At 43.0% G+C, this 24,087-nt stretch overlaps 1 long non-coding RNA gene across 1 annotated transcript; it reads left to right on the top strand.

The window, feature by feature from the left end:
* The first annotated feature begins 19,575 nt into the window (after positions 1-19,575).
* On the top strand, positions 19,576-20,735 carry LOC123430473. The gene is made up of 2 exons (XR_006622940.1): positions 19,576-19,814; positions 20,532-20,735. It is a non-coding gene; the product is annotated as an uncharacterized LOC123430473 (long non-coding RNA).
* Positions 20,736-24,087: the final 3,352 nt, after the last annotated feature.

Here is a 24,087-nt window from a genome sequence, read left to right as displayed (position 1 = left end):
TCACGAGGAGCTCCGGAATGGTCCGGAGGTAAAGATTGATATATAGGACGGATGGTTTCGGAGACCGGAAGTGTTTCGGGCATCACCGGTAACGTACCGGGACCACCGGGACCACCGGAGGTGGTCCCGGGGGACCACCGAAGGGGGGCTGCGACCCCAAGAGGTAAGATGGGATAAGTGGGGGTGGTAACCAGCCCCTAGTTGGGCTGGTGCGCCTCCCCACTCAGCCCATGGCGCAGGGGAAAGAAAAAGAGGGGGGAACCCTAACTTGGGTGGGCCTTAGGCCCACCAGAGGGGTGCGCCACCCCCTCCTCCCCATCTGGCCGCCACACCCCCCATCTGGGAGGGCTGCCGCACCCCCTAGGGTGGGAACCCTAGGGGTGGCACCCCCTCTCCCCTTCCCCTATATATAGTGGGCACTTTTGGCCTTTGGGGGACACGGTTTTCCCTCTCCCTCGGCGCAGCCCTGCACTTCTTCCTCCTCCTCTCTGCCGGCGCTTCGCGAAGCCCTGCCGGGAGACCTCGTCTCTCCACCAACACCATGCCGTCGTGTTGCTGGTCTTCTTCCCCAACCTCTCCCTCCTCCTTGCTGGATCAAGGTGCGGGAGACGTCACCGGGCTGCACGTGTGTTGAACGCGGAGGTGCCGTTGTTCGGCACTAGATCGGAATCGCTGCGAGTACGACTCCATCAACCGCGTTCTAGCAATGCTTCCGCTTAGCGATCTTCAAAGGTACGAAGATGCTCTTACCCCTCTCTCGTTGCTGGTCTCTCCATAGGAAGATCTGAATAAGCGTAGGAAAATTTTGAATTTATGCTACGTTTCCCAACAGTGGCATCCGAGCGAGGTTTTCTATGCGTAGATTCTATGCACGAGTAGAACACAAAAGTTGTGGGCGATGGTTTGTCAATTTGCTTGCCGTTACTAGTCTTATTCTTTTCCGGCGGTATTGTTGGATGAAGCGGCCCGGACCGACCTTACACGTACGCTTACGTGAGACTGGTTCCACCGACAGACATGCACATCGTGCATAAAGGTGGCTAGCGGGTGTCTGTCTCTCCTACTCTAGTCGGATTGGATTTGATGAAAAGGGTCCTTATGAAGGGTAAATAGCTTTGGCATATCATCGTTGTGGCTGTCACGTAGGTAAGAAGGCGTTCTTGCTAGAAACCCAAATCAGCCACGTAAAACTTGCAACAACAATTAGAGGACGTCTAACTTGTTTTTGCAGGGTTTGACATGTGATGTGATATGGCCAAAGTTGTGATGATGCATGTATGATGTATGAGATGATCATGTTATTGTAATAGGTTTCACGACTTGCATGTCGATGAGTATGACAACCGGCAGGAGCCATAGGAGTTGTCTTAATTTATTGTATGAGATGCAACGCCATGTGCTTACTACTTTTACTTCATTGCTAACGGTTAGCCATAGTAGTAGTGATAGTAGTAGTTGGCGTGACGACTTCACGAAGACACGATGATGGAGATCATGATGATGGAGATCATGGTGTCACGCCGGTGACGATGATGATCATGCGATGCCTGAAGATGGAGATCGAATGAGCAAAGATGATAATGGCCATATCTTGTCACTATATGATTGCATTGTGATGTTTATCATGTTTTACATCTTATTGCTTAAAACGACGGTAGCATAATAAGATGATCCCTCTTAAAATTTCGAGAACGTATTCCCCTAAGTGTGCACCGTTGCGAAGGTTCGTTGTCTCAAAGCACCACGTGATGATCGGGTGTGATAGATTCTAACGTTCGCATACAACGGGTATAAGCCAGATTTACACACGCAAAACACTTAGGTTGACTCGACGAGCCTAGCATGTACAGACATGACCTCGAATACAAGAGACCGAAAGGTCGAACATGAGTCGTATGGTTGAATACGATCAGCGTGAAGTTGCTCACCATGGTGACTAGTCCGTCTCACGTGATGATCGGACACGGGTTAGTCAACATGGATCATGTATCACTTAGATGACTAGAGGGATGTCGATTTAAGTGGGAGTTCATACTTAATTTGATTAAATGAACTTAATTGTCATGAACTTAGTCTAAAAGTTGTCTTTATAAATATTGTAGATGTCCAACGTCAACCTCAACTTCAACGCATTCCTAGAGAAAAACAAGCTGAAAGATGATGGTAGCAACTATGCGGACTGGGTTCGCAACCTGAAGCTCATCCTTGAAGCAGCTAAAAAGGCTTATGTCCTTAATGCGCCGCTAGGTGACCCTCCCGCTCCCGCAGCAGCCCAGGACGTTCTAAACGTCTGGCAAGCACGGAGTGATGACTACTCTCTGGTCAGGTGTGGCATGTTATACAGTTTAGAAACGGGGCTCCAAAGACGTTTTGAGCAACACGGGGCATATGAGATGTTCCAAGAGCTGAAGCTAGTTTTTCAAGCTCATGCCCGTGTCGAGTCTCCGACAAGTTCTTCAGCTGTAAGATGGAGGAGAACAGTTCTGTCAGTGAGCACATACTCAAAATGTCTGGGTTACACGGTCGTCTGACTTCACTTGGAGTCGAACTTCCGGATGATGCTATCATTGACAGAATCCTCCAGTCTCTCCCACCAAGCTACAAAGGCTTTGTGCTTAACTACAACATGCAAGGGATGGAGAAAACCATTCCCGAGTTGTACTCGATGCTCAAGTCTGCAGAAGTAGAAATCAAGAAGGAGCATCAAGTGTTGATGGTCAACAAGACCACTAGTTTTCAAGAAAGGCAGGGGTAAGAAGAACTTCAAGAAAGACGGCAAAGCTGTTGCCGTGCCCGGTAAGCCAGATGCCGGGAAGAACAAAAAGAACGGACCCAAGCCTGAGACTGAGTGCTTCTACTGCAAGGGAAAAGGTCACTGGAAGCGGAACTGCCCCAAATACTTAGCGGACAAGAAGGCCGGCAACGTTAAAGGTATATGTGATATACATGTTATTGATGTGTACCTTACCAGCGCTCGTAGTAGCTCCTGGGTATTTGATACCGGTGTTGTTGCTCACATTTGCAACTCAAAGCAGGAACTGCGGAATAAGCGGAGACTGGCCAAGGACGAGGTGACGATGCGCGTCGGGAATGGTTCAAAAGTCGATGTGATCGCCGTCGGCACGCTACCTCTACATCTACCGTCGGGATTAGTTTTGAACCTCAATAATTGTTATTTAGTACCAGCTTTAAGCATGAACATTGTATCAGGGTCTTGCTTAATGCGAGACGGCTACTCATTTAAGTCAGAGAATAATGGTTGTTCTATTTATATGAGTGATATGTTTTATGGTCATGCTCCGCTGGTGAATGGTTTATTCTTGATGAATCTCGATCGTGATGTTACACATATTCATAGTGTTAGTACCAAAAGATGCAAAGTTGATGATGATAGTCCCACATACTTGTGGCACTGCCGCCTTGGTCATATCGGCGTTAAGCGCATGAAGAAGCTCCATACTGATGGACTGCTAGAGTCTCTTGACTTTGAATCATTTGACACATGCGAACCGTGCCTCATGGGCAAGATGACTAAGACTCCATTCTCAGGAATAATGGAGAGAGCAACCGACTTATTGGAAATAATACATACTGATGTGTGTGGTCCAATGAACGTTGAAGCTCGCGGTGGTTATCGTTATGTTCTCACTCTCACCGATGATTTGAGTAGGTATGGGTATATCTACTTGATGAAGCACAAATCTGAGACGTTTGAAAAGTTCAAGGAATTTCAGAGTGAGGTTGAGAATCAACGTGACAGAAAAATAAAATGTCTACGATCTGATCGTGGAGGAGAATATTTGAGTCACGAGTTTGGCACACACCTAAGAAAGTGTGGAATCGTTTCACAACTAACGCCGCCTGGCACACCGCAACGCAACGGAGTGTCTGAACGTCGTAATCGCACTTTATTAGATATGGTACGATCTATGATGTCTCTCACCGACTTACCGCTATCATTTTGGGGATACGCATTAGAAACTGCAGCATTCACTTTAAATAGGGCACCGTCTAAATCCGTTGAGACGACACCGTATGAACTGTGGTTTGGCAAGAAACCTAAGTTGTCGTTTCTTAAAGTTTGGGGCTGCGATGCTTATGTGAAGAAACTTCAACCAGAAAAGCTCGAACCCAAAGCGGAGAAATGCGTATTCATAGGATACCCTAAGGAAACTATTGGGTATACCTTCTATCTTAGATCCGAAGGTAAAACCTTTGTTGCCAAGAACGGATCCTTTCTAGAGAAAGAGTTTCTCTCGAAAGAAGTAAGTGGGAGGAAGGTAGAACTTGATGAGGTAATTACACCCCCTCTCGAACAGGAAAGTAGCGCAACGCAAGAAGTTGTTCCTGTGGTGCCTACACCAACTGAAGAGGAAGTTTATGATGATGATCATGAAGCTTCGGATCAAGTTACTACTGAACCACGAAGGTCCACAAGGGTACGCTCCGCACCAGAGTGGTACGGCAACCCTGTGATGGAAATCATGTTGTTAGACAACGGTGAACCTTCGAACTATGAAGAAGCGATGGCGGGCCCGGATTCCAACAAATGGCTTGAGGCCATGAAATCCGAGATAGGATCCATGTATGAGAACAAAGTATGGACTTTGGTGGACTTGCCCGATGAACGGCGAGCCATAGAAAATAAATGGATCTTCAAGAAGAAGACTGATGCAAACGGCAATGTAACCGTTTACAAAGCTCGACTTGTCGCAAAGGGTTTTCGACAAATTCAAGGAGTTGACTACGAAGAGACTTTCTCTCCCGTAGCGAAGCTGAAATCAGTCCGAATCATGTTAGCAATTGCCGCCTTTTATGATTATGAAATTTGGCAAATGGACGTCAAAACAGCGTTCCTTAACGGGAATCTTAAGGAAGAGTTGTATATGATGCAACCAGAAGGTTTTGTCGATCCTAAAGGTGCTAACAAAGTATGCAAGCTCCAGCGCTCCATCTATGGGCTGGTGCAAGCATCTCGGAGTTGGAACATTCGCTTTAATGAGGTGATTAAGGCGTTTGGGTTCATACAGGTTTACGGAGAAGCCTGTCTGTACAAGAAAGTGAGTGGGAGCTCTGTAGCTTTCCTCGTACTATATGTGGATGACATATTGTTGATGGGGAATGATATAGAGATGTTGGAGAGCATAAAGGCCTATTTGAACAAGAGTTTTTCAATGAAGGACCTTGGAGAAGCTGCATACATATTAGGCATCAAGATCTATAGAGATAGATCGAGACGCCTCATAGGTCTTTCGCAAAGTACATACCTTGACAAGATACTGAAGAAGTTCAATATGGAAAACTCAAAGAAAGGGTTCTTGCCAGTTTTGCAAGGTATGAGATTGAGTAAGACTCAGTCGCCGACCACGGCAACAGATAGAGAGAAGATGAGTTTTGTCCCCTACGCTTCAGCCGTGGGCTCTCTAATGTATGCCATGCTGTGTACCAGACCGGATATAAACCTTGCGATAAGCTTGGTAGGGAGGTACCAAAGTAATCCCGGTGCAGAACACTGGACAGCGGTCAAGAATATCCTTAAGTACCTGAAAAGGACTAAGGAAATGTTTCTCGTTTATGGAGGTGACGAAGAGCTCGTCGTAAAGGGTTACGTCGACGCTAGCTTCGACACAGATCCGGATGACTCTAAGTCACAAACCGGATACGTATATGTGTTGAATGGTGGGGCAGTGAGCTGGTGCAGCAGCAAGCAAGAAGTCGTGGCAGCATCTACATGTGAAGAGGAGTACATAGCTGCTTCAGAAGCGGCTCATCAAGGAATTTGGATGAAGGAGCTCATCACCGACCTTGGAGTGGTTCCAAGCGCGTCGGATCCTATGACACTCTTCTGTGACAACACTAGAGCCATTGCCATAGCCAAGGAGCCCAGGTTTCACCGGAAGACGAAGCACATCAAGCGCCGCTACAACTCCATCCAGGACCATGTCCAAACTGGAGTGATAGATATTTGTAAAGTACACACGAATCTGAATATTGCAGACCCGTTGACTAAACCTCTTCCACGAGGAAAACATGATCAACACCATGATGCTATGGGTGTTCGATACATCACAATGTAACTAGATTATTGACTCTAGTGCAAGTGGGAGACCGTTGGAAATATGCCCTAGAGGCAATAATAAAATGGTTATTATCATATTTCCTTGTTCATGATAATCGTCTATCGTTCATGCTATAATTGTATTAACAGGGAACAGTAATACATGTGTGAATGAATAGATCACAATGTGTCCCTAGCAAGCCTCTAGTTGGCTAGCTCGTTAGTCAATAGATGATCATGGTTTCCTGATCATGGACATTGGATGTCATTGATAACGGGATCACATCATTGGGAGAATGATGTGGTGGACAAGACCCAATCCTAAGCCTAGCACTAGATCGTATTGTTCGTATGCTAATGCTTTTCTAATGTCAAGTATCTTTTCCTTCGACCGTGAGATTGTGCAACTCCCGGATACCGTAGGAGTGCTTTGGGTGTATCAAACGTCACAACGTAACTGGGTGACTATAAAGGTTCACTACGGGTACCTCCGAAAGTGTTTGTTGGGTTGGCACGAATCGAGATCGGGATTTGTCACTCCGTGTGAAGGAGAGGTATCTCTGGGCCCACCCGGTAGAACATCATCATGAGCTCAATGTGACTAAGGAGTTAGTCACACGATGACGTGCTACGGAACGAGTAAAGAGACTTACCGGTAACGAGATTGAACAAGGTATAGGTATACCGACGATCGAATCTCGGGCAAGTTCTATACCGACAGACAAAGGGAATCGTATACGGGATTGATTGAATCCTTGACATCGTGGTTCATCCGATGAGATCATCGTGGAGCTAGTGGGAGCCACCATGGGTATCCAGACCCCGCTGATGGTTATTGGCCAGAGAGGTGTCTCGGTCATGTCTGCCTGTCTCCCGAACCCGTAGGGTCTACACACTTAAGGTTCGATGACGCTAGGGTTATAGGGAATTGTTATACGAGATTACCGAAAGTTGTTCGGAGTCCCGGATGAGATCCCGGACGTCACGAGGAGCTCCGGAATGGTCCGGAGGTAAAGATTGATATATAGGACGGATGGTTTCGGAGACCGGAAGTGTTTCGGGCATCACCGGTAACGTACCGGGACCACCGGGACCACCGGAGGTGGTCCCGGGGGACCACCGAAGGGGGGCTGCGACCCCAAGAGGTAAGATGGGCTAAGTGGGGGTGGGAACCAGCCCCTAGTTGGGCTGGTGCGCCTCCCCACTCAGCCCATGGCGCAGGGGAAAGAAAAAGAGGGGGGAACCCTAACTTGGGTGGGCCTTAGGCCCACCAGAGGGGTGCGCCACCCCCTCCTCCCCATCTGGCCGCCACACCCCCCATCTGGGAGGGCTGCCGCACCCCCTAGGGTGGGAACCCTAGGGGTGGCACCCCCTCTCCCCTTCCCCTATATATAGTGGGCACTTTTGGCCTTTGGGGGACACGGTTTTCCCTCTCCCTCGGCGCAGCCCTGCACTTCTTCCTCCTCCTCTCTGCCGGCGCTTGGCGAAGCCCTGCCGGGAGACCTCGTCTCTCCACCAACACCACGCCGTCGTGTTGCTGGTCTTCTTCCCCAACCTCTCCCTCCTCCTTGCTGGATCAAGGTGCGGGAGACGTCACCGGGCTGCATGTGTGTTGAACGCGGAGGTGCCGTTGTTCGGCACTAGATCGGAATCGCTGCGAGTACGACTCCATCAACCGCGTTCTAGCAACGCTTCCGCTTAGCGATCTTCAAAGGTACGAAGATGCTCTTACCCCTCTCTCGTTGCTGGTCTCTCCATAGGAAGATCTGAATAAGCGTAGGAAAATTTTGAATTTATGCTACGTTTCCCAACAAGGATGTGTTGAGCCGTTGCTCAGGCATGAGCTGCTGCCGCTGGCACCTCACCTCCTCCGCATGCGCCCACGCCGACTGTGGCACCGTCGACATTGGGATCCTCTCTGGATCCAATTGCGAGTCATGTGACAGGATCACGTCAGGGTAGGGGAGAGGGACGCGATGCTCCCACTGCCACCTCGCCTGGTGAACTCGGACGCTAATCTGTTGTCGAGGAAGACGGGAAGACGACGGCAGGGGTAGCGCATGCCAAGGGACGACGGGGGCCTTGCCCTTGTTCTTGCCGGACCTCGAACCAGCCGCTGAGAAGATGCCTATGGTGGCTAGTGGCTAGGGTTTGTCGACGGTGGGCTAGGGTTTGTAGATCTTGCCGGGGTGGAAGGGGCAGGCTTATCTTTGGAAGAGTGGACTGGCCGGTCCATGGATTTCCACTTAAAGAAGGACAACAACCCAAACGTGGGTGGCTAACAACCGGGGCCCGTCACGTGTGCGCATTTATTTTGGGCTGTGAGGGCAGTTGGAAGATCGCCATGCGTCCTTGAGGCGGACAAGGAGAAAGCGCGTACACGTTCGTTCGACGACTGTTTGGCCAGAAATGGGGTGGGCCGGAATCACTCATCAGATCCAATGGGTGACATAGTCCAACACGGCCCCACTTGTCCGTAGTTAACGGTCAAACCGTCAACCTGACGGCATCCTTTGTTGTGACCATTTGTGAGGGTTTCGGACAAGGGAGTGGAGAAAAGTGAGCAAACATTAAGAGCGTGGGGATGAATGATTACAACTAAGGAACCAGGGGCACAAATGTAAAAAACGTTTGAACTTAATGCTTGGTTCTAGTTTGATGACCTTGATTATGGAAACTACCACTTTGTGCAACGAATAAGGAGGCCCATAGGATGAAATGTAATCCTAAGAGGAGGAGTTTCATAACCATAGGGAGAACCGCCTACACAACACTTATATCAAATATTATGAGTATAATACAAGGTAACTAGTATTACCGTCGCACTCGCACAATTCATATATTCTTACCATGAACTGAAATCTCTCTGTACCTAATCTCTTCATTGCAGGAAACACAATCCCTAGTTCTATTTACATTATTTACTTTCAAAAGTTCCTTTATTAGACCCTTTCAAAAATCTCTTTATATTAGCATATCTGGTTTACCCTTTATCCACGACAATAATAATATTTGGAGAAGCTCAAGCAGTTACTTCACAAAAGAACTATGACACCTTGTGTGTGACAGAAGTGCCTCCATAAATACTCTCCCCCGCTCTTTGTTGGGACAATTACTCATTGTGATACTTATACAAAAGTGCTACACTACCCTGTTTTGCCTGCAGGTACCACTAACCCCAACGGGGGAGAAAAGTGAAGTTTCAGAAGAAACAAATCAAAATACGGCTTTTTGGACAGCCAGGATGGTCGTCTGGGTGGTTTTATGGCCTCCTGGTGGTACCAGCAGAAAACGGCCAAAGGAAACATGTTTAAAGACAACGTATAATGCGGACGCTCGCACTCATTTTATGAGTTGTTTGGATCATGCGCAGAAACAAAGAAGAAGTCCAGAGCGTTTGATGACATTCCATACGTGTGCTCCCGCCCATTTGAGCGGTCATTTGAGGTAAGTGCACACACAAGTAAGCCATCAGCATTGATGAGGCATTTCATACAAGCGCTTGAGCTCATATGGGCTGTCATTTGTCTTCCTGTCGGCCACAAAGTGCCCGAGGAAGGAGTTCAAATCCCTCTATGTGATAGATCTATAATGTTTACGAGGAAGTTCACCCATAAATGCGGTGCTTCGAGTTCGTCCACCTCACAACCCCAACAAATTCTTACTCACGGGATCGTCTTCACCGACCATGAAGCAAAGAAGAAATTTTAGAAACTTGGTAGAAGTAAGATCAAAGCAACCAAGCCGGGTTGCGAGTCAACACTCTCTAAGCTAGGTATTACTAATGATTTCAATTTCCTTTGTGATAATATTGGGTTGCACCATTTTGTTTATTAGGGATGTGAGACATATGAATGCACGATGCTTGAGTTTCTTAGTACGCTCTCACATAATGTTGGGCTTATGCCAAATGCCTATGAGGAGGAGAAGATCACTTTCCGTCTCTTGGACAAAAACTTCAACATCACTCTCGACGAGTGGTGTAACCACTTTGGCTTCCCCAACAATGATGACAATCTTCATTATTTTTATGAGTTCACTCAACCACACCCAAGGAAATCCTTCTACCTGATGAGTATCCATGGCTCTAAGAAAAGAGCCAGATGCATTGAAAGTCCCGCTATACGTTATTTCTATTATGTTATCATTGACTCATTGCAGGCAAGAGGATAAGTTTTTAAGGTGAACGATGAGAATATGCTAATTGTCGGGAAAGCACCAAACCTTGACGTCGGTTATTCGCCCAACTTAGGGGCAATTTTGCTACACCTCGCGCATCAAGCAAATTATGCACAAGAAGGTATTATGTGTGATGGAGTGATCACCATGTTGGCCAATTCCCTTGGTCTCAACTGCAGTCATCTTCATCCCATTGTCGATAACAACCTTTTTAACATTCATGTGCTTACTAGCGTTGGTATGGTAGTTGTTAGCTATGGTCGTCATTGCATTAAAATCCCTAGAGTCGCACACTTGCTGCTCACCTTATGCCTAACCATTTCTCCATAGAACATGGGCGATTGCATTATATGGCATAGGATGGAGATGCAGCTTTTTACCAAGAAGGCCCATTACCTGAACAAGTAGATGAAGAAGAATTCGCCACCGATGAAGAGGAGGAGTAAACCCAAGAACAGCCCTGCTACGGCGACAGTAATCTTCTGTCGTCTCTTGAGCTTGCGTTGGTTTTCCCTTGAAGAGGAAAGGGCGATGCAACACAGGAGCAGTAAGTATTTCCCTCAGTTTGAGAACCAAGGTATCAATCCAGTAGGAGAATCTCGTCAAGTCCAGAGTAACTGCACAAACACAAAAGAGCTTGCACCCAACGCTATAAAGGGGTTGTCAATCCCTTCAAGATTGATTGCAAAGTGAGATCTGAAGGCGGAAAGTGCAACGAAGAAAAAGTGTAGGGCTGAAAATATGGTGTGAAGTAGACCCGGGGGCCATAGTGTTCACTAGAGGCTTCTCTCAAAATAGCAAATATTACGGTGGATGAACAAATTATTGTCGAGCAATTGATAGAACCGCGCAAAGTCATGACGATATCTAAGGCAATGATCATACATATAGCCATCACATCCGAGACAAGTAGACCGATACTTTCTGCATCTACTACTATTACTCCACACATCGACCGCTATCCAGCATGCATCTAGTGTATTGAGTTCATGACGAACAGAGTAAGGCCTTAAGCAAGATGACATGATGTAGAGGGATAAACTCAAACCAATGATGAAAACCCCATCTTTTTATCCTTGATGGCAACAACACGATGCGTGCCTCGCTACCCCTTCTGTCATTGGGTGAGGTCACCATACGGTATGAACCCAAAACCAAGCACTTCTCCCATTGCAAGAATCATAGATCAAGCTGGCCAAACAAAACCCACAACTCAAACAGAATTACAAGGATATGAAATCATGCATAAGAGAGATCAGAAAAACTCAAATAAGATTCATAGATAATCTGTCCACAAATTCATCGGATCTCGACAAACACACCGCAAAAGAAGATTACATCGGATAGATATCCATGAAGATCATGGAGAACTTTGTATTGAAGATCCAAGAGAGAGAAGAAGCCATCTAGTTACTACCTATGGACCCGTAGGTCTATGGTGAACTACTCATGCATCATCGGAGAGGTCATGGTGTTGATGAAGAAGCCCTCCGTATCCGAATCCCCCCCTCCGGCGGGGCACCAGAACATGCCCCATATGGGATCTTGCGGAGACAGAAGCTTGCGGCGGCGGAAAAGTACTTTCGATGATCTCCTGATTTTTTCTGAAATTATTGGGAATATATATGCGAAAGACCTAGGGCATAGGTGGACCAGGGAGCCCACAAGCCTAGGAGGCGCGGGCCCCCTGGCTGCGGCTAGGGGGCTTGTGGGGTCCCTGGTGGGCCCCTGCCTTGTTTCTCAAGTTTCCCGATCTTCTTCTCTTTCAGAAAAAATCTTTTTGGAAGTTTCATTCCGTTTGGACTCCGTTTAAAATCCTCCTCTGAAAGGGGTCAAAAACACGGAGAAAACAGGAACTGGCACTTGGCACAGAGTTAATAAGTTAGTCCCAAAAAGATATAAAAGGCATACAAAACATCCAAAGTTTGACAAGATAATAGCATGAAACCATAAAAAATTATAGATACGTTGGAGACGTATCAAGCATCCCCAAGCTTAACTCATGCTCGTCCTCGAGTAGGGAAGTGATAAAGACTGAATTTTTGATGCGGAATGCTACCTAGCATAGTTGTCCTTTGTAACTTCTTTCGTGTGACATGAATGTTCAGATCCTTAAGATTCAAAACAATAGTTTGCTATTGACATGAAAACAATAATACTTCAAGCAAACTAGCAAGGTAATCATGAACTTTCGAAATAACAAGGCCAAAGAAAGTTATCCCTACAAAATCATATAGTCTGGCTATGCTCCATCATCCGCACACAACTAATTTAAATCATGCACAACCCCGGTATTGGCCAAGTAATTGTTTTCGCACTCTTACTTTCTCAAACTTTTTATAACAATCACGCAATACATGAGCGCGAGCCATGGATATAGCACTATAGGTGGAATAGAGTGTGGTGGTGGTTGTGAGACAAAAAGGAGGAGATGGTCACATTGACTCGGCGTATCAAAGGGCTATGGAGATGCCCATTAATAGATATCAATGTGAATGAGTAGGGATTGCCATACAAAGGATGCACTAGAGCTATAAGTATGTGAAAGCTCGGAAGGAGAACTAGTGAGCGTGCATCCAACTTGCTTGTTCACGAAGACCTAGGGCAATTTTAAGGAAGCCCATCATTGGAATATACAAGCCAAGTTATACAATGAAGATTCCCACTAGCATATAGTGGTGACGAAACGAGAGGCTCTCAATCATGAAGAACATGGTGCTATTATGAAGCACAAGTGTGAAAAACATAGTAGCATTGTCCCTTCTCTCTTTTTCTCTCTTTTTTTTATTTGGGCACTTGGGCCTCTCTTTTTTCTCTCTCTTTTTTATTAGGGCTCTTTGGCCTCTTTTTTTATTTCCTCACATGGGACAATGCTCTAATAATGATGATCATCACACTTTTATTTACTCACAACTCAAAGCTCAAAACGATGATGACTCTATAGGAAATGCCTCCGGCAGTGTACCGGGATGTGCAACGATCTAGCTTGGCGTATGACGTTGAAACATCTCGGTAGATATCTTATGATCATGCAATGGCAATATGAGAGTGATGGCACAAGTCATGAGACGGAACGGTGGGAGTTGCATGGCAATATATCTCAGAATGGCTATGAAAATGTCATAGTAGGTAGGTATGGTGGCTGTTTTGAGGAAGGCATATGGTGGGTTTGTGCACCGGCGAGAATTGCGCGGCACTAGAGAGGCTAGCAATGATGGAAGGTGAAAGTGCATCTATACCATGGACTCACATTAGTCATGAAGAACTCACATACTTATTGCGAAAGTTTTTATTAGTAATCGAAACAAAGTGCTAAACACATACTCCTAGGGGAAGGGTTGGTAGGTGTTAACCATCGCGCGATCCCGACCGCAACACAAAGGATGACAATCAATAGATCAATTATGCTCCGACTTCCTAACATAGCGGTTCACCATACGTGCATGCTACGGGAATCACTAACTTCAACACAAGTATTTCTAGATTCACAACACCCTACTAACATAACTTTTAATATTACCAAATCCACGTCTCAAAACTAATTGAGAGGAATCAAAACTTCTCTTTCTACTCAATGCACATGAAGATGGAGGTTTTTGTATCCTCTTTGGGTACCTATCACTTTTGGGGACTACTTGCATAGCACAATCCAACTACCAAGTCATGCACCGCCATGCTCTAAAAGATCTAAGTGAAGCACATAGAGCAAAATTATCTAGCTCAAAAGATATAAGTGAAGCACTATGAGCCTTCTAGCAAAATCACGATGAGTGCATGTCTCTCTCAAAAGGTGTGTAGCAAGGATGATTGTGACATAACAAAAATAAAAGACTCCTACGATACAAGACGCTCCAAGCAAAACACATATATCTTGGTGAATAAAAATATAGCTCCAAGTAATGTTATCGATGGATTGAAGACGAAAGAGGGGATGCCTTCCCGTGGCATCCCCAAGCTTAGGCTTTTTGGTGTCCTTGAATTTGTCTTGGGATGCCTTGGGAATCCCGAGCTTGAGCTCTTTCCACTCCTTATCTCTTTTTCCATAAGAACATCACCCAAAACTTGAAAACTTCACAACACAAAACTTAAACAGAAACTCGTGATAACATTAGCACAAGAAAACAAACTACCACCTCTTTAGGTACTGTAGCAATCTTGATCTCTATTTATATTGGTGTTAGATTACTGTATTCTCACTTTTCCGTGGCTAGTAACCCCCGATACTATCCATAGTTTCATCAAAACAAGCAACCAACTCAACAAAAACAGAATCTGTCAAAAACAGACCAGTCTGTAGCAATCTGTATACTTCGTATACTTCTGGTACCTCACAAATTCTGAAAAATTACGAATGCCTGGGCAAAAGGCATATCAACCAGAAGCAAAAATAATCAACTCAAAAGCTCTTTCTGAATAAAAATGAAAAATAATCTCGTGAGAGAAAAGTTTCTGTCTTTTTCCAGCAGGATCAAACAACCATCACCAAGACTAGTCATAAAGGTTTTGCTTGGCTCAAACACAAAAAGAAACACAAAAAACACAATCACAACAGAATTATGATGGTGTGGACGCAACAAAACAGAAAGAAAAAGATAAATCCGTTGGGTTGCCTCCCAACAAGCGTTATTGTTTAACGCCCTTAGCTAGGCATAAGGTGATGGAATCACGTATCATCGTCTTTGGTGCTCAAACCATAAGTAGCGTGATCACTTATCATCTTAAGGTCTTCATCTTTCTTACTAGATGATTCACCACTATTTTTAGGAACAAAAACAGACTTGGTGACCTTATTGTGGGCAAAGTTTGGAGTATTCTGCACAGCGGCAAAAGCGGAACCCAAGTTGGTTATAACGTCCTCTAGTTTGCCAATCCTAGCGGAATCATGACCTAGTTTTTCGTTAACTGTGGGTTCTTTCTCCTTTAAATTTTTCAAAACCATTCCCACCTTGGATCCGTATTGAGTGATTTGATTGTGGATCTTTTTATCCAAATTCTCAATAAGTTTGATCGTAGCAACTTTATTTTCAATGACGTCCAGCCTACGCATCGCATGTTCCAGAGTTAAGGTAGTTCCATTAACCATGAGTGGGGGTGAACCTACCATATTTATTATAGCTCCGTAAGAATCAACGGTATGGCTACCCAAGAAATTTCCGCCTACGACGGTGTCAAGAATATACCTATTCCAAGGATAAATACCCACATAAAAACTGCGAAGCAGGACGGTAGTGGATTGCTTATGAGTAGATCTACTCTGAGCATTGCAAATCCTATACCAAGCGTCCTTTAAGTTTTCTTCCTCAATTTGTTTGAAATTGAGAACTTCTTTCTCGGGAGTATCGTTCGAAGTGGTGGATCTAGCCATGAGGACAGGTAGACTATCCCACACAAACGAACAGAAAACAAGCGAGAGAAAAAGGGGTTGTCAATCCCTTCAAGATTGATTGCCAAGTGAGATCTGAAGGCGGAAAGTGCAACGAAGAAAAAGTGTAAGGCTGAAAATATGGTGTGAAGTAGACCCGGGGGCCATAGTGTTCACCAGAGGCTTCTCTCAAAATAGCAAATATTACGGTGGGTGAACAAATTACTGTCGAGCAATTGATAGAACCGCGCAAAGTCATGACGATATCTAAGGCAATGATCATACATATAGGCATCACGTCCGAGACAAGTAGACCGATACTTTCTGCATCTACTACTATTACTCCACACATCGACCGCTATCCAGCATGCATCTAGTGTATTGAGTTCATGACGAACAGAGTAAGGCCTTAAGCAAGATGACATGATGTAGAGGGATAAACTCAAACCAATGATGAAAACCCCATCTTTTTATCCTTGATGGCAACAACATGATGCGTGCCTTGCTACCCCTTCTATCACTGGGTGAGGTCACCACACGGTATGAACCCAAAACCAAGCACTTCTCCCATTGCAAGAATCATAGATCAAGCTGGCCAAACAAAACCCACAACTCGAATAGAATTACAAGGATATGAAATCATGCATAAGAGAGATCAGAAGAAACTCAAATAAGATTCATAGATAATCTAATCATAAATCCACAATTCATCGGATCTCGACAAACACACCGCAAAAGAAGATTACATCGGGTAGATCTCCATGAAGATCATGGAGAACTTTGTATTGAAGATCCAAGAGAGAGAAGAAACCATCTAGTTACTACCTATGGACCCGTAGGTCTATGGTGAACTACTCACGCATCATCGGAGAGGCCATTGTGTTGATGAATAAGCCCTCCGTATCCGAATCCCTCCCTCCGGCAGGGCACCAGAACATGCCCCAGATGGGATCTTGCGGAGACAGAAGCTTGCGGCGGCGGAAAAGTACTTTCGATGATCTCCTGATTTTTTCTGGAAATATTGGGAATATATAGGCGAAAGACCTAGGGCAGAGGTGGCCCAGGGAGCCCACAAGCCTAGGAGGCGCCCCCTCGGCCGCGGCTAGGGGCTTGTGGGGTCCCTGGTGGTCCCGTTCCTTGGTTCTCAAGTTTCCTGATCTTCTTCTATTTCGGAAAAAAATCTTTTTGGAAGTTTCGTTCCGTTTGGACTCCTTATAAAATCCTCCTCTGAAAGGGGTCAAAAACACGAAAAAAACATGAACTGGCACTTGGCACTGAGTTAATAAGTTAGTCCCAAAAAGATATAAAAGGCATACAAAACATCCAAAGTTTGAGAGGATAATAGCATGAAACCATTAAAAAGTATAGATACGTTGGAGACGTATCAAGCCCCAACAGCAAGACTGCACCACCTACACAGACCCCTACACTCTCCAAGGATCCAGCAACAATATGAGAAACCTCGGCAAGTTCCCGAGGGACATGTCCGCCTACATGAGTTCAAGCTTCTCCAACTCGATCCAAGGATGGGATCCTTGTTGGGTTCGACACTCTTAATTATCGAAATGACTATGATTTATCTCGTATACTTGTTGCTCATCATATATCAACTCTATTGAAAACAAAATGCAAACGAACTCAAAGGGGAAAAAAGAAAAATAATAAGGCAAGGTTTATTTTATTTTAAAAGAAAAAACAAGTGATTTCCAGCGAGGTATTCTCTAGAAGTATTGAAAGTAGCAGTGACAGGTAGTTTTGTATCATGGTAATTCACAACGAGTGACAAGTAACAATAATAGCAAAGGTTCAGCAAGGTGGTCCAATACTTTTTATAGCAATGTAAAAGTCGGAAAGTTATATGTTCTCTTATAGCAAGCAAAGAGTTCTTGAGGACACATGGGAATTCTCATCTAGTCACGTTCATTATGTTTAGTTGATTCGTGTTTGTTACTTTGATAATTTGATATGTGTGTGGACCGGTGCTAGGGTGTTGTTCTTACTTGAACATAAAAAACTCTTATGATTAACCACTCTTCCAAGCATCCACAACTATGAAATTAGAATTAAGATAAATCTAATCATAACATGAAACATATGAATCCAAATCAGCCCCTTATGAAATAGCATATAAACTAGGGTTTAAGCTTCTGTCACTTTTACAACTCATCATCTACTTATTACTCCCTAATGATGTCCCTTTGGCACAAGTATGGTGAAGTGTCATGTAGTCGATGTTCACATGACACCATTAAGAGAAGAGCAACCACTATTGTAGGATGGTCCAAAGGTAACACATGTATTAGAGACCCTTCGATGAAACTATTTGTGATGTACATCATAGCATGTGCGATGTAAAATCATAAAAAAAACAATCGTGATGTCGTAACATCACACACATTTCAAAAAATAATTATGTGTGATGTCACGCAAATTGTTTTTGCAAAAATTGTGTGTATGATGTTGCCTATTATTGCACATAGTTTGAAAAAAAATATGTGTGTGTGATGCTTTGCACATGGTTTTACAAATGATACGTGTGTTATATATACTCTATCATTGCAGACATTTATTATAATGCAACCCCGTGTGATGTCATGCACACAATTTTTGCGACCCCGTGTGTGATGTAGCATATTATTGCACACGGTCTTAAAAACGCAAACATGTATGATGCCTTGTACACTTTTTTTGCATACATTGTGTGTGTGATGTAGTCTGTTATCGCACAGTTTCATAACTGAAACCGTGTGTGTTGCCTAAAATTATTATGTTTTGAAAGAATAATGGTTCACGCGATATGTTTGAAGGCACTCACATTTTGCTTCGTCGTTTTACTTTGAATTTTGTTCCCTACACTTGACATGCAATATAGAATCCTCCAAGTTAAAATTTAGCACTTTATAGAGCTTGTTTATTATATTTAAGTTATTTAACTGCATTTCCAGTCATTTAATTGATATAATTCAAATTTGAACTATGAGCGCATGAAACACTATGCAAAAATGAATTCAAAAATCATATTTAGGGTATTGAGTATATTTGTATGCCTCATACAAGATACAGATATAAATTTATAAGAAATATGTGGCAAGAATTAACTGCAAACATGGAGTTTATTGGTATTTAAATTATAACAATTGTAAATGAAGTCTGAAAAATATGAAACTTGACATAGTGTCACGATATGACCTCACTATGATGTGATCAAAATTTGAGAATGTTTCATATTTTTTATGTACATCCTTTAGAAATCACACAACCTCTAAGAAAAAAAATCATGGTTTCGAGAGTGAATACACCAAGTTGGTGGCGAACTTATATTTTCCTTTGTCATTTGACCTTATTTTTTTTCATAGAGTGAAGATACACCATAGAATGATTCACATAAAAATTTGGCACTTTTCGGAACTCATTTACTATGTTTGAGTCATTAACTGCATTTCTAGTTATTTAAGCGATACATTTGAATTTGAACTAGGAGTACAGAAAATAGTATACAAAAATGATTCGAAAGATCATATTTAGGGCAATGACTATATGTGTATACCTCACACAAGAAATAAATATAAAAATTCAAATATCTATGTGGCAATAATCAATCGTGAACATGAAGTTTATTGATACTTTAATTCTAAAAAATGTAGATGATGTCTAATAAATACGAAACTCGACATGGTGTCAACGTATGACCTCACTATACCGTAGTAAAAATTTGATAAGGTTTTCACAATTTTTTGATGGTGTAAGGCCAAAAATCAAAATCAAATGGCGAGAAAGTACACATGTGTGTGCTGAATTCTTATTGCTAAAGAGATTGAAGCCTTGGATTGATGACATGGCATGAATCCATCCGTCCACACTCCACACCCAAGAAAAAAATCTAGACTTATCTCTTCACCACGTACTCTACCACATCCACACATATATCTAGCTATCGTCAATCCAACCTCCTGTACAACCACGGACATGACACACACTTCTTCCATGCTATGGCTAGCGGGACGGCCGATGACTGCTCCAAACTCCGACTAGGAGAAGGACATGGTGGGATGGGGAGAACTCGGTGTCGGGCCGCCGTGCGTGAAGCAAGTGCCCTTGATGCCATGAGGCTCGTCGTCGGGCATGAGCAGGAAGCAGTCGTCCAGCTCCGGGATCTCTCTCCGATGGCACAACTGCTTCAATGTGTTCTACACCCCGGAAGGGAGCGTTATGAAGGTGCAGTTCGTGGCTATGTAAGCTAGGTTCCAGTGCGCCTCTTTGCAAGAATGCATCCACGAGGCTGGCTGCTAGCTAGCTTGCCGAATAATACTAAGCGATTCTTGTTTTTCTATGTCTAAGTATGATATCTCCAGCCATCTAATCGATTCTTGATTCTTCTCATCCATCAAGATTCCGCATGGCATCAAACTAATCACAAAATCTCTCTTGTGAAGTCCTGAACTTTCTCTTACAATCCTTTTTGAGAAATCAATTTATGCAAAACTAGTGTAAGAAATAATTTCAAGTAGGATACTTGAATATGTAATATAAAAAATTCATAAAGATAAAAAAACTCAAAAAAAACAATTTTTTACATGGTAGATAATTTAGTGGGTGAGGGACACTCCAAATTTTAGCTCATTTGGACATATGAGTAGCTGCAGCAAAAAAGACAAATTGGGTCAGAACAATACATCAACATTAAACTTTTCAACACACTCCAAATTTGTCTTTTGTGTCGAGGGATACTCGGGTGTCCAAATGATCTCAAATTTGGAGCGCACATCACCCACCAAATTCTCTACCATGCAAAAAATTGGATTTTCTTTATTTTTTAGTATTTGTTTTGATTTTTTTATGCATCAAAGGTGCAAATGAGCATGGACATCGAATCGTTGCTCTGTGTAAAGATGTACTTTTTTGATCTTGTCACCCTTTTATCTTGGTTTTCAGGATGAGATACAATAAGAAATCTGAGAAGGTTTGGCCGTTGATGTCATCGATGAACAAAAGACTGATGAAGCTTGGTGATGTAATTAGATGGGATTGCTAGCTGTATATGTTGGCATTCGTGTGATGTGAGATAGTACGTTTGTAGTTTTGTATGTTGTATGGCAAAGCTTGAAAAGAAATCATATAGTGGATTTTGAATGTGCATTTTTTGCGTTATGTTTGTTCGTGAAAATGTGATCATAGTAAACTAGTTACCGTCTAGCTGATTTTAGGACAAATTAACGTGTCGTTAAGATCACACATCACACATAGTTTTTTTATCCAATAGTGTGTGATGGCATTTACATCACACACATTTTTTAAATTTTTAATCATGTGAAGTGACTCATGCATTACATACATTTTCATGAAATAACCGTGTGTGACGCTAATCCAAATTGCACATAGTTTTTCTCTTTAATTGTATGGGATGTACCCCAAATCACAAACAGTTTTGGTAGCGTGTGTGATGGATCCCCCCTATCGCAGCCACATGCAAGGTGATGGTTTGAAACTGGGCCACTGAAAGTGGTTCAAACCCGTTTGCTTAGGATGTCACTACAGTAATGAACATACAACATGTCATCAAAATATTGAACGAATACCAACATCACGTGATTACTTATAACAATACTTCTGCCATGTCCTCAAGAACGAAAGTAAGTAGTCATTTCCATGTTCAAGCTCAAAGGTGTATTCAATATGCTTAAGGATTTGGACATATAATCTTCCTCCATATAGACCAACTATCATCAACTACGAGATGTAATCAACACTACTAGCAACCCACACGTACTAATCTGAGATTTGAGACAAAGACTGAATACAAGAGATGTACTAGGGTTTCAGATGAGATGGTGTTGATGAAGATTTGTCCTCCCATGAAGGAGTGAATGTTGGTGATGACGATGGCTTTGGTTTCCCCTCCCAAAGGGAAGTTTCCACGGCGGAATCGCTCCGCCGGAGAGCAAACGTGATCCTTCCCACGTTCCACCTCGAGACGGCGGCGCTTCATCCCGAAAGTCTTCTTCTGATTTTTTTTCTAGGAAAAATAGGATCTTATATGAGAATATGGGCCCTCGGGGGCGACCAGGTGAGCGAGGAGCCTACATGGCGCGTCGTGGGGGTAGGATGCGCCACATGGTCCCGTGACTCTCTGATGGGTACCCATGTGGTAATTCCTTTGCCAATATTTTGAATATATTCCAAAATAATTCTCCATAATTTTTTAGGTCATTTAGAGTTCCATAGAATACCCAACTCTTCTATAGCCCTTTCTGGTCCAGAATTCCAACTGTCGACAATCTCCCTCATTATGTGAGACTTGCAAATTAAGAGAGAAAAGGCATTAGGATTACATCATAAAGGGAAGTAATTATCCAAAAAATAATAAGTATCAATGAGAAAACATGATGCAAAATGGACATCTCAACTCCCCCAAGCTTAGACCTAGTTTTTCCTCAAGCGAAAGCCAAACTCGATAATCATGACCACATCTTCACAGAGAGAGGTGTTGATAAAATAAAATACAGACATGAGATCATCAGGACCATTGTCATAACAACAATATTTCATCATAAAACTTATCATGAACAAGTAACAATTCGTTGACAAACTAAAGTGTAAACCATAAACTTTATTGAAAACTAACAAACTATGATCCTGGTCATCAAAACAATTGCAATCCATCATGTTTCAGAAAGAGTTCATGTAAGAGCTTTGTTCAACAAGTTCATATGCTCAATTATCATTTGGTCTTCCATGATTGCTAATGCTCAAGTCATATTTATGGAGCAGAAAGTTTCAATCAAACACATAGGAAGATGGGGCTTATAGTTTTCACCTCCTAACTTATTTATCTCGAGGATAATTTCAACAATAATAACTCATGATTACCTACAACCAGTGGATATATATGTATGGATCTTTCTGTGTCATATGATGTTTTCCAAGTGGAGAATAAAATAGAGTGGGATAGGGATGAACATTATTGACTCTTGCATATAAGTAATTATAGAAGAGTAAGAGATACACCCTTCGCTTAGGGAAGCATAGGTTGTCGTGTGCTTTTCTTTTGGATGTGCAAACTCTTAATGGACAGGTGCCCCTTGTGATAGCAACCTTTATTATGCACTCTGCCACTTTCATTTCTTTACCATCACAAGTTTGTACAAGGCTTATTTCCCCTTACAATAAAAGATCATACATGTTTAGGAGTGATTTTATTGTTTTTTCATCGATGAAAACTTACTTGAGGGATCATATTCAATCCATAGGTAGATATGGTGGAATCTCATGGCAAGAAACTAGGTTTATGGTTTTTTGGATGCACAAATAGTATTTCTGCTTAGTGCAAAGTTTTGGCTAGCAAAAGATTATGAGCAACACCACATGTTAGAGGATCCAGGATGATATAACTTCTATGTGAATATAAGGAAACATAACCTATTATGTTGTTTTCCTTGTCCAACATCAACTAGTTGACCAAGCATAGAATATTTAATAGGGGATCACAATCCTGAAATATGTCCAAGATAGTATATCTATATGTGACACGTCTCTTTCATTATTACTTTTTCATGAATTGCTTCAATAAGCAATTCAATGTTTGTCAACTTCCAACAAATTTTATTAATTACACTTCTTTTATGTGAAGTCCTCACTCCCCATGGGATTAGCATATGATATTTATATTCTTTTTATTGCTAAGACTGAAGCAAGAAGGTAAGTCAATCTGAACTCAAACTACTCTTTATTATATAACTCCCATACAGGTTACATAAATAGATAGATCACAAAACAAGAACTCGAAACTAAATCATACTAAAACTTTATTCTTCTAAATCATGAAATAACAAAGGATCAAACTTAAATAGGTAATGATGGTAAAAGTAATGGTGATACAATACCAGTGCACCTCCCCCGAGCTTTGAGCAAGCTAAGGGTGGTGCCCATACCTATGTACTCAAGTTTCTTTCTTGGGCGACGGTGCAGATGAAGTAGTGGTCTTGTGTTATGCGATGTTTATTAAGATATCCTTTAACCTCTGGATTTCCCAAAGCAGATATTGGATCATGCTAGTATTCTTCTGCACCTCCACCATAATAGCTCGACCAAGGATTGCCTTGCATTTGGCACTGACTTTCCACCTCCCTTTTCAATGTTTATTTTTTGGCCACCATGAGCTCCTTCCTATATCACTTTCACTTGGACGAGAAATATCACAATTGGAAGGTCTATGCACATGAGAGGTATTTTCAATCCCATAATTGTGAATCAAGTTATGAAAATTATTTCTATGTAACCTATTTGGGGGCCTCCTAGGGGCAGAACCTCCTTGTACTTCTTCACTCCCGAGGCTCCTTGTTGTCCTCATGGCTTGATGAGGGTTTGGGATGGTGGATACCCGCTAGAGTGCCCCTCTTAGAAGCCGGAGGGTGAACCTAGACTGAATCTGTTAGGGCATACTTTATGCCTAAGTAATTTTGGTGATTGATGACAGTACCGCAAAGGACTA

The sequence above is a fragment of the Hordeum vulgare genome, chromosome 2H, assembly GCF_904849725.1.
Source record: "Hordeum vulgare subsp. vulgare chromosome 2H, MorexV3_pseudomolecules_assembly, whole genome shotgun sequence".
NCBI lineage: Eukaryota > Viridiplantae > Streptophyta > Magnoliopsida > Poales > Poaceae > Hordeum > Hordeum vulgare.
The sequence above is the reverse complement of the archived record's forward strand: the minus strand, read 5'-3'. Positions and strand labels throughout refer to the sequence as shown.